At 40.0% G+C, this 11,985-nt stretch overlaps 1 pseudogene; it reads right to left on the bottom strand.

Moving 5' to 3' along the window:
* Nucleotides 1-6,217: 6,217 nt before the first annotated feature.
* The window catches only part of LOC138008249 (jmjC domain-containing protein E-like), an 8,394-nt pseudogene continuing 2,626 nt past the window's right edge, over nt 6,218-11,985 (bottom strand).

Raw genomic sequence — 11,985 nt, 5'->3', positions numbered from 1 at the left:
AAGTTGACATTTGTTTTGATTTCTACGGTCATAACGTAACATAATAAGTCCGTGGCCGCTCTGTCCTGGCTCTTCTCCGAGACACTGAGGTGAGAGCTGGGTTATGCGTACTGGCTCGCCTAAAATGCTCTGTTGCTAAACATGGCGGTTGACGCCGTGCGGTTGGCGTCTCTAGGGCCATTCTGTGGACGAATTCCAGTACCTACCGAAACAATTTGGCTAGGTCCGGTAGTAAGAAAGCAGATAGGGGCAACTGCGTCCAAAGCGATCGCACTAGCCGAAATCCTGAATGACTCGTTTGGTAAGAGAAGCGCATCGCCAAGCGATTCGCAAAGGCTACCGCCTCGTTTGGTTCCCAGTTTGAGCACAGACAGGGTTGTGGGAAACCACGGTCGGCTGGACATTGAATACCAACAATCATACCGCTGAAGGAAAGGAGAGAAATGACGAAGAGCTGACGAGCTGCACTGGGAACGAAGCGAGCCCACCCTGCACTCTGAATTGGTGTTTCCTGGCCTAGCGTGCAAGAGACTCAGGCAACGTGCTGGATCCGGCTTGCTGAGCCATGTCGAGACGCTGCTCTCAGCAGTCCCACTAACTACATGCGCATACCATTGTCCTCTCGAGACAGAAGGATTGCTACTAAGCCTGACGTCCCTTAGCCTCCCAGCAACGGTCTTAGGTGGCTTCGTCAACGCGTTCCTCCCCAACGAATGTGACATTCAAGTGAGGCCATACGCTACTGTGTGCATATGATCCACAGCATCAGGAACGTCCTTTATGCAACACCCAAGGACATATAACAATCTCTTATCAGGTGGGAATCGAACCCATGACCTTCATATTTAGATCACCGTTGCTCGACCGACTGAGTACACGGTTCAGACGGTTAAAGAAATGTTTGTCCCAAGCAGCGTGTGTATATGTATGGAGATGAATTTCAAGTGTAGGCCAACGTTACTGTGTGGCATATAAATTCCCCGTATACACAGATACACACTGCATAGGACCAATTCCTTTACACTTAACAGGCTTGGGTAGAGCCGATTTGTCGCTCAAACTCCCACGTGCCATGCTTTCCCGTATGGCCATGTAGCTCAGTCGGGGTAGAGCAACGGTGATCTAAATCCGAGAAGGTCGTGGGTTGTCCTCATACCATCATAATTTATGCACACCAGTAGCGTTTGGCCCCCTCACTTGAATTCTGTCCATACACATACACACCGCTTGCCTTAGAGACAAAAACATTTCTGGCGCACCTCAATGTGTTTTATTCCTAAAAAATGATTCTTTGCACTGCCACGACGCCACTGACGACATGCGACTTGATCAACATTGAAAATAGAACAATATGCCCACACGTTGTTGTCACAGAGCCGAAAAAAATGGAAAAAATAAAGCGTGAATACAAAGCAAATAGTAGACAATACCTTATATTTTCTTGTTAACTGGACCAATTTCTTCCCGTGCCTATAAAACAAACGGCCCACTAATGTATTATTCCCGATCATTGGCGCGTTTCATTATGCAACACGAAAGAAATCTGGAATCACAAATTAATAAAAAATAAGTTCCCTGAGTGAACGGCCTGTTCGTGTCATTCTGGCAGTGTGGAATTACAATGTGGACGCCGGTTTGGAATTGAGTAACTGTGACGATTGACACATGCACTCGACGTTACGGATGCATAGAACATTTGTAAACTGACAGAATTTGCCCCCATCGGCCAATTCGTTTACCACGATTTCAATTCGCTATCGAGTTACAATTCTTGTCAGCAAAGCTTACATGTTTCAGTAGGGCATTTTTCCAATGCAAATCTATGCGATGGTTTAACGGCTTTTAAGGTGCGTCTGTGAGGAAGGATGGCGAAACAAGTCTGTTCGATCGAACGGGGCGAAAAAACGACAATTGAACATCAGAGTCACTAAGCAGGAGTCCGTAACACCACCATTGAACTACTTACATAAACACAACTACAGGGGAAGACCTAGGTCCCATTCAGGCGGATGTCCTCTGGAACTGAGACCTATTGTGCTCGTTTTCCATCCCATTCCCACGGATTGCGAATTACGTCTTTTTAACTTAAAAAACCAAAAAACCCTATACCTACTGCTATAACCGTATGACAAAGAAAAAGCGGCTGCGCTACTATATTAGGTCAATTACCCATTGTATGAATTTTTGCCCATGGAGTGATTGGTTATGAACGAAAACACCGTCGCGTGATGCCACCGGGACAAAATGCCCTTTTTCCTTAAAACCGGCCCCCCAAAAAATACCGACCAGTGTATGTGCCGAAATTTTTCCATGCAGCCCTTTGTTACAGAAAAAAGGGCATGGAAATGATTTCCATGTTTCGACCCCTTAACGCGCGTACTTTGCCAGACGAACAACTTGCACAACCGACTTGCAAGCCTAAGTGGAAGCCAGCTCGACGAGGGTTAGAGTGAACGACAAGGAATTTCAATAGAAGACAAAAGATGACACAAACTGTATTCCAAGATGTTTGGTTTTATAAAACAAATAGAAACGACGTTTAGAAGCCAGCAGTCCTCTCAGGCGGTGATTTCGCCCTCGTGCGACTCTTACACTTCTGTCGTGCTTGAGAAACCTCCCCTCGTGCAACTATTATTCGCCGAATGAAAGGCGGGGGCAGTGTGCTCCCCCCAAAGAAACTGTTAGTGCCGGCGTCGGTGCGGGGAGGACAGATAGTATTTTTTTTTACAAAAATTGTTGGGTGGTCATCAATTCCATGACATTAGCGCAGCTTAAAGCACGACACGTTTTTGAGATGCCCAGGATCGGCAAGACCGAAAGAGAACATTTCGCCGTACCAGGGACAGTCGGTGGGCCCAGAGTTTTTATAGCTAATCATCTCTAATGGAGAACAAGATACTAAGCAATATAAATTTTGCTCGTGTGAAAGACAAGTAAAGACGGGAAAACTCCTAGCCTCAACTTGCCGTTTGACCGTCCGGCGTCTCAAAAAATCGCGCGATGCCTTAAGCCCTCCCTATTCGTCCATTCAGGACGTAGACAACGACGAACTTCAACTCGCCAGGAGTTCAGTAGCCTTCGCGATGGTCGTTGATTACGAATCCTGCTCACAGCGCCTCTGATTTTTTCAGTCGTCCTTTCGCCCCGTCATCAATCAACTAGTTCACCGGGGACTTTTTCATGTCGTCCGTGGCGACGTTTGCCAAATACATTATTTGTCACAATAAGGGAATAAATTTTACAATTCTTCATGGCGCGTGTCTTTTGTGGTGCCTTCTTCAATTTCCTCATCATGGTCATCTTCTCCATATACGCAATCTCTGAGGCTGCGCGGGATTGTCCTGTCCCGGCGGAAATCTCGGGGGCCTCTCGTGTCCAAATCCAAATACCTCTTGCAAGGCGCCGGCCTCCGTCTAATATTTCTTCCTACCTCATCGTTTTGTAGACAATGTCCAAGCTGCTGTTGTCAGCGCCGTAGTTTATCAATAACATATTTTAGGACACCAACAGTGAATTATAAGCCATTTTTGCCCCTAAACACACTATTTTTTCATAAAAAGGTCTAATTTGGGGACCTGATGGCTGAACGTTTTTTTTCCGATGACTATTTTATTGCCCTGTGAAAACTGTTCTCACTAAGTTCGACTACAAAACGTGATTTTTTTAGTGTATCGTGCAATAAAAAACCACAGTTGTTACTGTCACAAAAAATTCCCTAAGGAAATTCAAATCACAACTGCATGATGATCGTTGAAACGACTGCTTTGAACGATACGAAACATAGTCTTTTTACATTTGAGAGTAGGTTTGTCCCTTTTTTGAAAAGGTCTTTATGAAAAAAGTGTTATGTTGTGTTGCTTAAAAAAAAATATCATTCAACCGACGGGGCCGATGATATTTCAAAACGTTTTAAGCAAAAGCCTATTTTTAAGGCCCTCCAGCTAGTTAGTACATGAGAACAAAAACAAAATTTAACACAAAACAAAATTCGTTTAAGGAATAGAAAACCAGAAAGCGGTCCAGCCAACACATTCAACAACATTTATTGTACTCTCTACAACGAAACAAGGGTGCATTACTAAACCACGAAGACAGCGAAACGAAACACCAAACATCATGTACCATACATTGAATACAAAACCGACAAAGGTTGGATTTGAGATTATTGCTCCTCATTAAGATTAGAGATTCAGATTAGGACTGAGTATAGGAGCAATAAATGTTTTTAAGCCTAAGCCCTAAAAAACTATATTTAAGGATGCCTACTAATTGTTATTGCGCATACGTGTCCGCATCTATCTCGGACATCTCCAGACTGCGTGATGTCTAACTGATTGAACACACACGGATATTTTTGGGCGGTCTAAACCTAAAAGTGATCCCGGAGAAAGGAAGAATAGATTACTTAGTAAGTACTACTTTGGTATCCAAAAGAAAATTGGGGGTAACCATGCATTTCCGAGAGATAATTAACCTTCAGTTAAGAAAGAACGCATACATTGCGTTGTATTTTAGAGCTTTTGTACAAATATTATTCATGAATTATCTTTGAAAAATGCGTGGTTACCCCCAATTTTCTTTTTGAATTTCAATAATACTTGTTAAGATTTACATTTCCTGCATAATCAAACACCGGGGCAAAAATATCTTTAATTAGTAGGCACCGTCCTTAATCTCAAATCCAACCTTTGTCGGTTAGTATTCAATGTATAGTGGAGCCATACGTGGTGTTTTGGGTGCTTCGTTTTCCTGTTTCGTTTTTAGTAATGTCCAACAAACAAATGTTACATTTGATAATGCAACAGTATATTAAAAAATATATGGGGCGCTTTCCATCTGACCAGAAGTCTTAGTTACAAATTTCGATAATTTCATTTGACGAATGGAACAGCATTTGCCGGTTGGCCGCTCGAAACCAATCACACCAACGAGTATTGCCCCCAAAATGTAAGAAGCAATTGTGCGCGGGTGGGAATAAACCAATCGTAATGGGAAGTGATTTCCGCTTGTTTCCGGGAATTGTGGAACTTCATTTCGCGAGGTATACTCAAATTTCCGAACTTTTTTCCGGAATATTTCCGTTCCATCTTACCATTTTTTCCCAAATTTTTGGTCGAATGGAAAAGCGCCCATAATCGTACCTAGTGGTGTTACCCCAAAGAGGCTAGACTACTAAGAAGTGGTGTTACCACCATTTAATAGGGGGCCTACATCACAATCTTCTTTGATTTTTGAAAAATTTAACTTACCGATTTTGCAAAATCGTTTGTTCCCTCGGTCCCGGGCAATGTTCAAGGCAAGATTGGATTCACGGAAACTGGCTAGGGCACGCTATGTTAGTTAAGTTGGGTTAATTTTGTTAATGATTAGCTCCAAACGTCAAATTGGCAGAGCAAGAGTCTTTCATTTGACAAATAACGGACACATAACAACTGAGGAAGATTTTCCAGATTTGTAACTTACCTTTTGATAAAGACTGATATCAATTTGAAAAAAGGTGGGCCGACGTTTTCCAAATTTACCCAAATTCAATCCATTTCAATCCTCTCCAGTTTTGTCCCATCCATGTCCCTTCTTGGCTTCCCTGTGTTTTGTTAGAATTCTTCTATAGTTTTGAACAGTTATTTGATATTTTAGTTAATTCTATGACCATTTGATCAGTGCTGAAATTGCCTAAAATTGCGTGAACTAGCCCCTTTAAGAGAATTGTCATTAAAGCACACAGGTGCTTTAAGAATTATTGGGTGTGCCGCATGGTTGAGAGGTTCAAGCACCAGACTCAGGAAGGGTTAACCCACTCACAACTAAAGTACCCCAAATTGACGAGTAAAATCGTCCGGCTCTGGAAAGAGTAAAATCTAATTGGTTAGTTGTTAATTGGAGTTCACCTGGATAGCCAATGGTTTTTCTCCCATGGATGTGGGGGCCTTCGCATATGAAGGGGGTGGGGATGCTCATCGTAAATTAAACCCCTAAAGGAGACCAATCTGGGCTTTGCCCAGGATTTTTTGACCCCTAAAGGAGACCATATTTAAAACATTTAAAATAAATAATTTTATATTTCTTCATGGAAAACCCTAAACAAGACCTTTACGGCTACATATGGCTTAAATAATGTTGATCGCGTTTTCCCAGAACACCTTAGTGAGACCAAAATCCTAAATTTACACCCCTAAGCGAGACGATGAGCATCCCCACCCCTTTCATAGGCAAGTCCCCCCCCTCCCAGGTTTTGCTCTTAGGTCTCAGTGAAAGTGATCAATTACCAGCTACAAAGGACATTGAACAGTTGCCAAAGAAAGTTTAAAAAATTCCAGGCTTGAACGAAGTCTTAGCCAAGTCCACACCAGAAAATGTGCTTTGTGCCATATCATAATTATCAATAAGAAATATCTTGAATGAAATTAATGTACCGGTACATGTATATGTATTTGAAGTACAGGTTATAGACGAAAGGGAGACATGATCCTCGCACTTGGCTGCACAATTTGAGCAATTTTTCAGGTGTCTATAATTAGAGACAATTGCTTCACTTGGGCTTGTGCAGCTACCTAAGTGCAAGGACCCACATCTCCCTGCCGTCTATAACCCGCATTTCAAATACATACAGTTATTTCAATCACCGATCCCTTTCATGGCAACACACGAGCCTAACAAATTGACCTGCTCCAAACTATGAGGTTTCATAGCCCCAGTTGGTGGAGCACTTCACCGGGATCACAGAGGTCATGGGTTTGAATCCCGTCGGAGACACCTGAATTCTTCAGGTGTCTTTACGAGAGTGAGAAAATAATTATTGCTTAAATTGGTGAGCTAAGTGTGAGGATCATGTCACCCTTTCCGTTTCGATAAATATCATTGTGTTACTTTAGACCACTCTTATATCATAATGGTGACTAAATATACATTGTACGCTGTAACTTTTTCTAGCCTTGTTACCGTATGAAAAACAAAGCCAGTGGGTCTAATTAGAAGATTCAAAGAATAATAATCATAATAATTGTTATTGGCCATCGTAAGTAAACACGGTGGTGGATCTAGGAATATTTTAAGGGGGGGCGGGGGGTGAATTGAAAGAATCGAATTATATACTGTGAAAAAAGTCCAGATAGTTTAGGCTGCCATTTTGACTTTATGTTGTGTATATGTAATCGCATGGGCCCAAGATCAATTAAAGACTAATTTCATCCCAGCAAAAATAAAAATACAAAAACCAGGTAAATACCAAAAAAAAAAAAGGAGCTAAAATGGGGGGTGGCTAGCCACCCTATTCACCCCTGGATCTGCCCCTGAAACAAGGTCATATAAACACCTAGCCTGCGTAGCTGACAGTACTTTCGCACGCATGCAGAATAAAGTCCTCCTCCTCATTCTCCTCACACCTTCGCTGCTTGCTTTTAGCGGCTCTACTGCCAAAACTTTATTCTGCGTGCCCACAATACCGCTACAAAACTTTATTCCGGGTGCCTACAATACCGCCAGCTACGCAGCTAATAAAAACCTAAAGGGAATTTATAATATTATGCTTATTAACCTAGCCAATGAATGGCTGTGGGTTACTAGAGAACTCCTGATGAATAACGGTACCCCTTGGATAAACTGAGTCAATGATAGAGGGATTCAGGAAACCAGCACTTTGGCAAGAGATTTTTTGAGACGTACCCTGATATAAGCATCAATCAAGCTGTCACGAGAAATGTGTCCATTTTGAAGCAAAAGATTTTCGATTATATACCTGAAAATACAAAGAAACTATCGAAGGCTGAACCTTTGCCAGCCTTTTGGCTACTTAGGGCAAACCCTGTAAAATAAAGAGTTTAATATCTTACAGTACTTACTTCATTTTAAATACACTTTTTAACAGTGCAACTAAACATGCTTCTAGACAAAAGGCTGACATTTACCGGTAAATGCTGCTTTCTTTTTTTTTACGATTTATTTGCTGCATCAAGGATTAGGTTCAAATGATTTTCTTTTTATTTTGATATTCATTTGTTAAATAGATGATTGCAACGTAGTTGAGTGTTTTGCTGTGTGTTGTTTGTGTGTTCATTATATATCTCAGATTTTATCTTTAGTTTTCTCAGTTACCGGTACCAGTATTAAGGAAAGCTACTACCCTTTCAATTATTTCATTCTTTATTAGATTTGCAAATTATATTGTTTGAAAGAGAAAAATACTTTTTGGCAAAAAAGCTGAAAACAATCATCATGATGATGAAAATGCTATACTGATATTTGTGACAATCAAAACAAACACGAAGACACAATAAAAGTGAACCATAATTTATTGGTGATCTCATTAATGGGGACATAGTTTTTCAGTGAGTGATTAACCCATTGACTCCCAGGGGTTCCCCATTGATGAGTAAAATCGTCTGGCATTAGACAGAGTAAAATAGAAAGTCTGGCCGGTTTGGACGCCAAAGGGTTAAAGACAAATAATATTAAGTTTCAACTGAACATAGACTTCTTTCATAATGGCGGTCAAATAAGTTATTCTTTTGTTTTAATGCTAATAAGCCCTACTAACCCCGCTACGACGAGCAAATTTCAAAAGAATATTTGTTTCCAAACGAGGGCAGTAGGTCTAATTAACATAAAGACAAAAGAATGTAAAGTTGGTCGCCATTTATGAAAGTGGTCTATAAAACTTAGCATCCCTATACAGATATCTTTTGTGTATTAGAAATTAGAATTACGGATGATATAAACTATTATTATATGGCTTGTGTTTGTAGCCGATATAACGCGCCCTCTGATTGGCTAATTGTGACTGAATTGTAGGGCATTATTCTCCCGTAATGCCCACCGGCCGATTACGGGCTTGCAAAAACAAAGCAAAAGGTAATTAAAAAGCCATATAATAAACTACTTACTAACCTCACTTGCTCGGGACCGTACTGGGGAATATTGGCCCTCGGTCATTTTTGTACGGACCTCGCTGAGCTCGGCCCATACTGCCACGACCTCGGGTCAATATTCCCCAGTACGGCCCTCGTGCTCAGTTAGTAAGAATTTAGTAATAGTTGACACTACAGCTGCCCCTGCTGTTAAAGTGTTACTATGACCAAAAAAACAATTTTTAGCTTTCTTTGGATTCCAAAACTATGTTAACTAAACAGTATTATAAAACTGATCAAAGTTTTAAGCCTTGATTTCAAAAAGACATCTGTTTATTTTAACTGGAATTTTCCTGTTTAATGGTCCGCCAATACTAGGTAACTTTAACATCTTGAGAGAGCTGGATCAAGGAGAAAATGACGTCAAAGACTCATTATAGTTTAAGAATGCAATGCGTGTGTATGTGGCTGAATTAATATGCAGCACGGGAGTTTTGCGTTTTCAGACTTTTAAACTCATGTTTTGCATACATGTATATAACAAACACAAACGTTATGCTTTGTGGTCAAACAATAGTGCTTTCTTAAAAAAGTACACCTAATTCCTAAATAACATCATGAAAAGTTCAGTCTTTCTTAGTTGAAATCAGCTGCTAAGCTCAGAATGAAACCCACAAACACACACGATGTGATGCAGCTGACACAAAATACATGTACCAAACCACATGCTTCTTTTTATAATACTCTGCACCCCCAAATACCGATTTGTGATGAGCTGCTACCCCTGTTTATTGTGATGTCAAAATTCACAAATTCCCTTTGGGAATTTTCTGTTTATGTCAGATCCTAACCATCTCTTACTTGCGGCCGCGAACAATAGAAAACGTCATCATTACCCATTGATTCCATGTGGTCCCTGATCAAGCAAATCAAGATTTTTTCTGCCCTTCTGACCGTATATTACATTACTGTAAGTACTCATTAATATAAGCGCTGGCTACTCGAGTGCCTACTCAGGATGCTGCCTTCTGGGACAAATCCCTGCGGGGGCAATAACTTCAAAGACATGAAGCAATCAAAATTTAATTTACTCTAAAATTCCTTCATCTGGAGGTACTCGCCTGACATGTGATGGATCAATAATTCCATATTCTGCTTCCAACGTGTTGCTAACATCTGTTCCTTCAATGGAAAGAACAAGTTGCCGCATTTCATCTCGGGTTAATTTCCTCACATCATCTTTGGTCACAAATCCCTTTTGGTTACCTCCTAGCCAATTAAATATCTGTGAAATTAAAACGGTACCATATTTCTTAACAACACAAGATTGTTACAATATTTAGTATGGTACTCATACAAATGTACATGTACAAGTGTATACTAGACATTGTCAAGTGCTTTTTGGGCTACCTTTCAGATTTGTTATTTTGGAAGTGATTAGCCAAGTACCATTTTCCTTTTTCTGTTAGCATTTTTGGTAGAAATAATTTTTGGTCCATTGGTTATTAACTAATTCCTGTTTTATATACAGTCAGTTCTTCACCTCAGTGTCAGTAAAAGTGACAGATATTAACTTGAACACTGAAAAAGTGTTTCAAATATTAAAAAAGGAGGAACAAATATTGGAAGTAAATTGAAGGAGAGAAAATAATGCTTTGTTGATGACCTCAAAGGAACACAGTTATCTCAGTACGAAGGGTAAGGTAAATAAGGGTATAATAAAAAAGAATTAATATTTTGGTACTGACCATCAGTGCATGCTCTTTCACACCAGGAAGATAACTATAAAATGACTGTCCCTGAAAAACAAAGTTTACTAGTAGTGATAATGATAATATCATGAAGCAAATATTGGGTAGACTACACAAAGTTTGACCATGGTTCCATACTAATATACTGAGCAAAGACAAACTGAATTCCTTCTAAATTTTTTTCGAAGATCCATTTAGAAATGCCTATTCATTCCCCACTGTACTAGCAAAAAATTAATATGCATTTACATACATAACAATAAATGGAAAATAATTGAGATAACTTATAATAATGAAGCAGAAGCAATGCATACATATCATGCAATCATGTGAAATTGAGCTGTCCAGGGCTTGCTTTTCTGAGTAGACCAATTGGAATGCTTGGTTTATTGCCTCTTTTTGTACTGAATTAGTCTTTTCTCCATTGTCTTTTACAGAAATTTTCCATGATGTATGTTATCAATTATTATTGGTTAGTCAAATGTAGGTATGGCTTAGACTGGATAATAGTTTTTCACTAAGTAAGTAAAAGAACAAAATTTATAATAATTATATAACATAACAAAAGTAAAGCGTGTGCTCTGAACACACTAAACAGTCTGTTAACTATTTGTTAATGTGTTGAAGACTCATTAGGAAAGAGAATGACATAGAGCCAGTATTGTTTCATTACTTATTCTGAGCTCCTTCATAAGGAAAAGAGCACCAAAAAGATCACAATGCTCAATGCTCAAGTCCTTATGTGACAATGACCTATGCACCAAAATACTAATGTAACGTAACATGTGTAATGCAATACTGAAGTTTTGTACTGCATTCTATGACACATTCCACCAATGAACAGTAGCTGCCAAGTTATGATACAGTGAGAGTCACCCCAGCTGCAGCTAGCGCTGCTACATGCACCGTCCATTGCATCAGGGATCATTATTATGATCAGTCAAACAGGTGTTCCTAACAAGTACTCATGGCATCATACCCAAGGCTGTACATGTGGGACACCTGACAAAAATTAAAGACCAGGGCCCGGTTGTTCGAAAGCCGATTAACTTAATCCAGGATTAGCATAAACTTTTGTTTCAAGTTTTAACTTTTTGGTGAAGAAAGTTTCTTTTGCTTATTTTTGTTTTTCAAGATTGACTTCTTCTAATGTAAAGTTTTGCTGAATATCAGCATTGAACAGCACTTGGGAGTGGAGAAATAGACTCCTTGGTTAATTTTTAATCTGGGATTAGCGTTAATCGGCTTTTGAACAACCGGCCCAAGACTATAAATGAGGCCCAACATGCCTCACCTCTTTTGAAGAGTACTTAGAAATTCCTCATAAGTCATGATAGAGAAAATTTGCCTCCACATGTGGCAATCTTAGCCACACACAGATATCTTGAACC

The sequence above is a fragment of the Montipora foliosa genome, chromosome 6 (assembly GCF_036669935.1).
Source record: "Montipora foliosa isolate CH-2021 chromosome 6, ASM3666993v2, whole genome shotgun sequence".
NCBI lineage: Eukaryota > Metazoa > Cnidaria > Anthozoa > Scleractinia > Acroporidae > Montipora > Montipora foliosa.
This window is presented reverse-complemented; position numbering and strand designations above follow the sequence as displayed.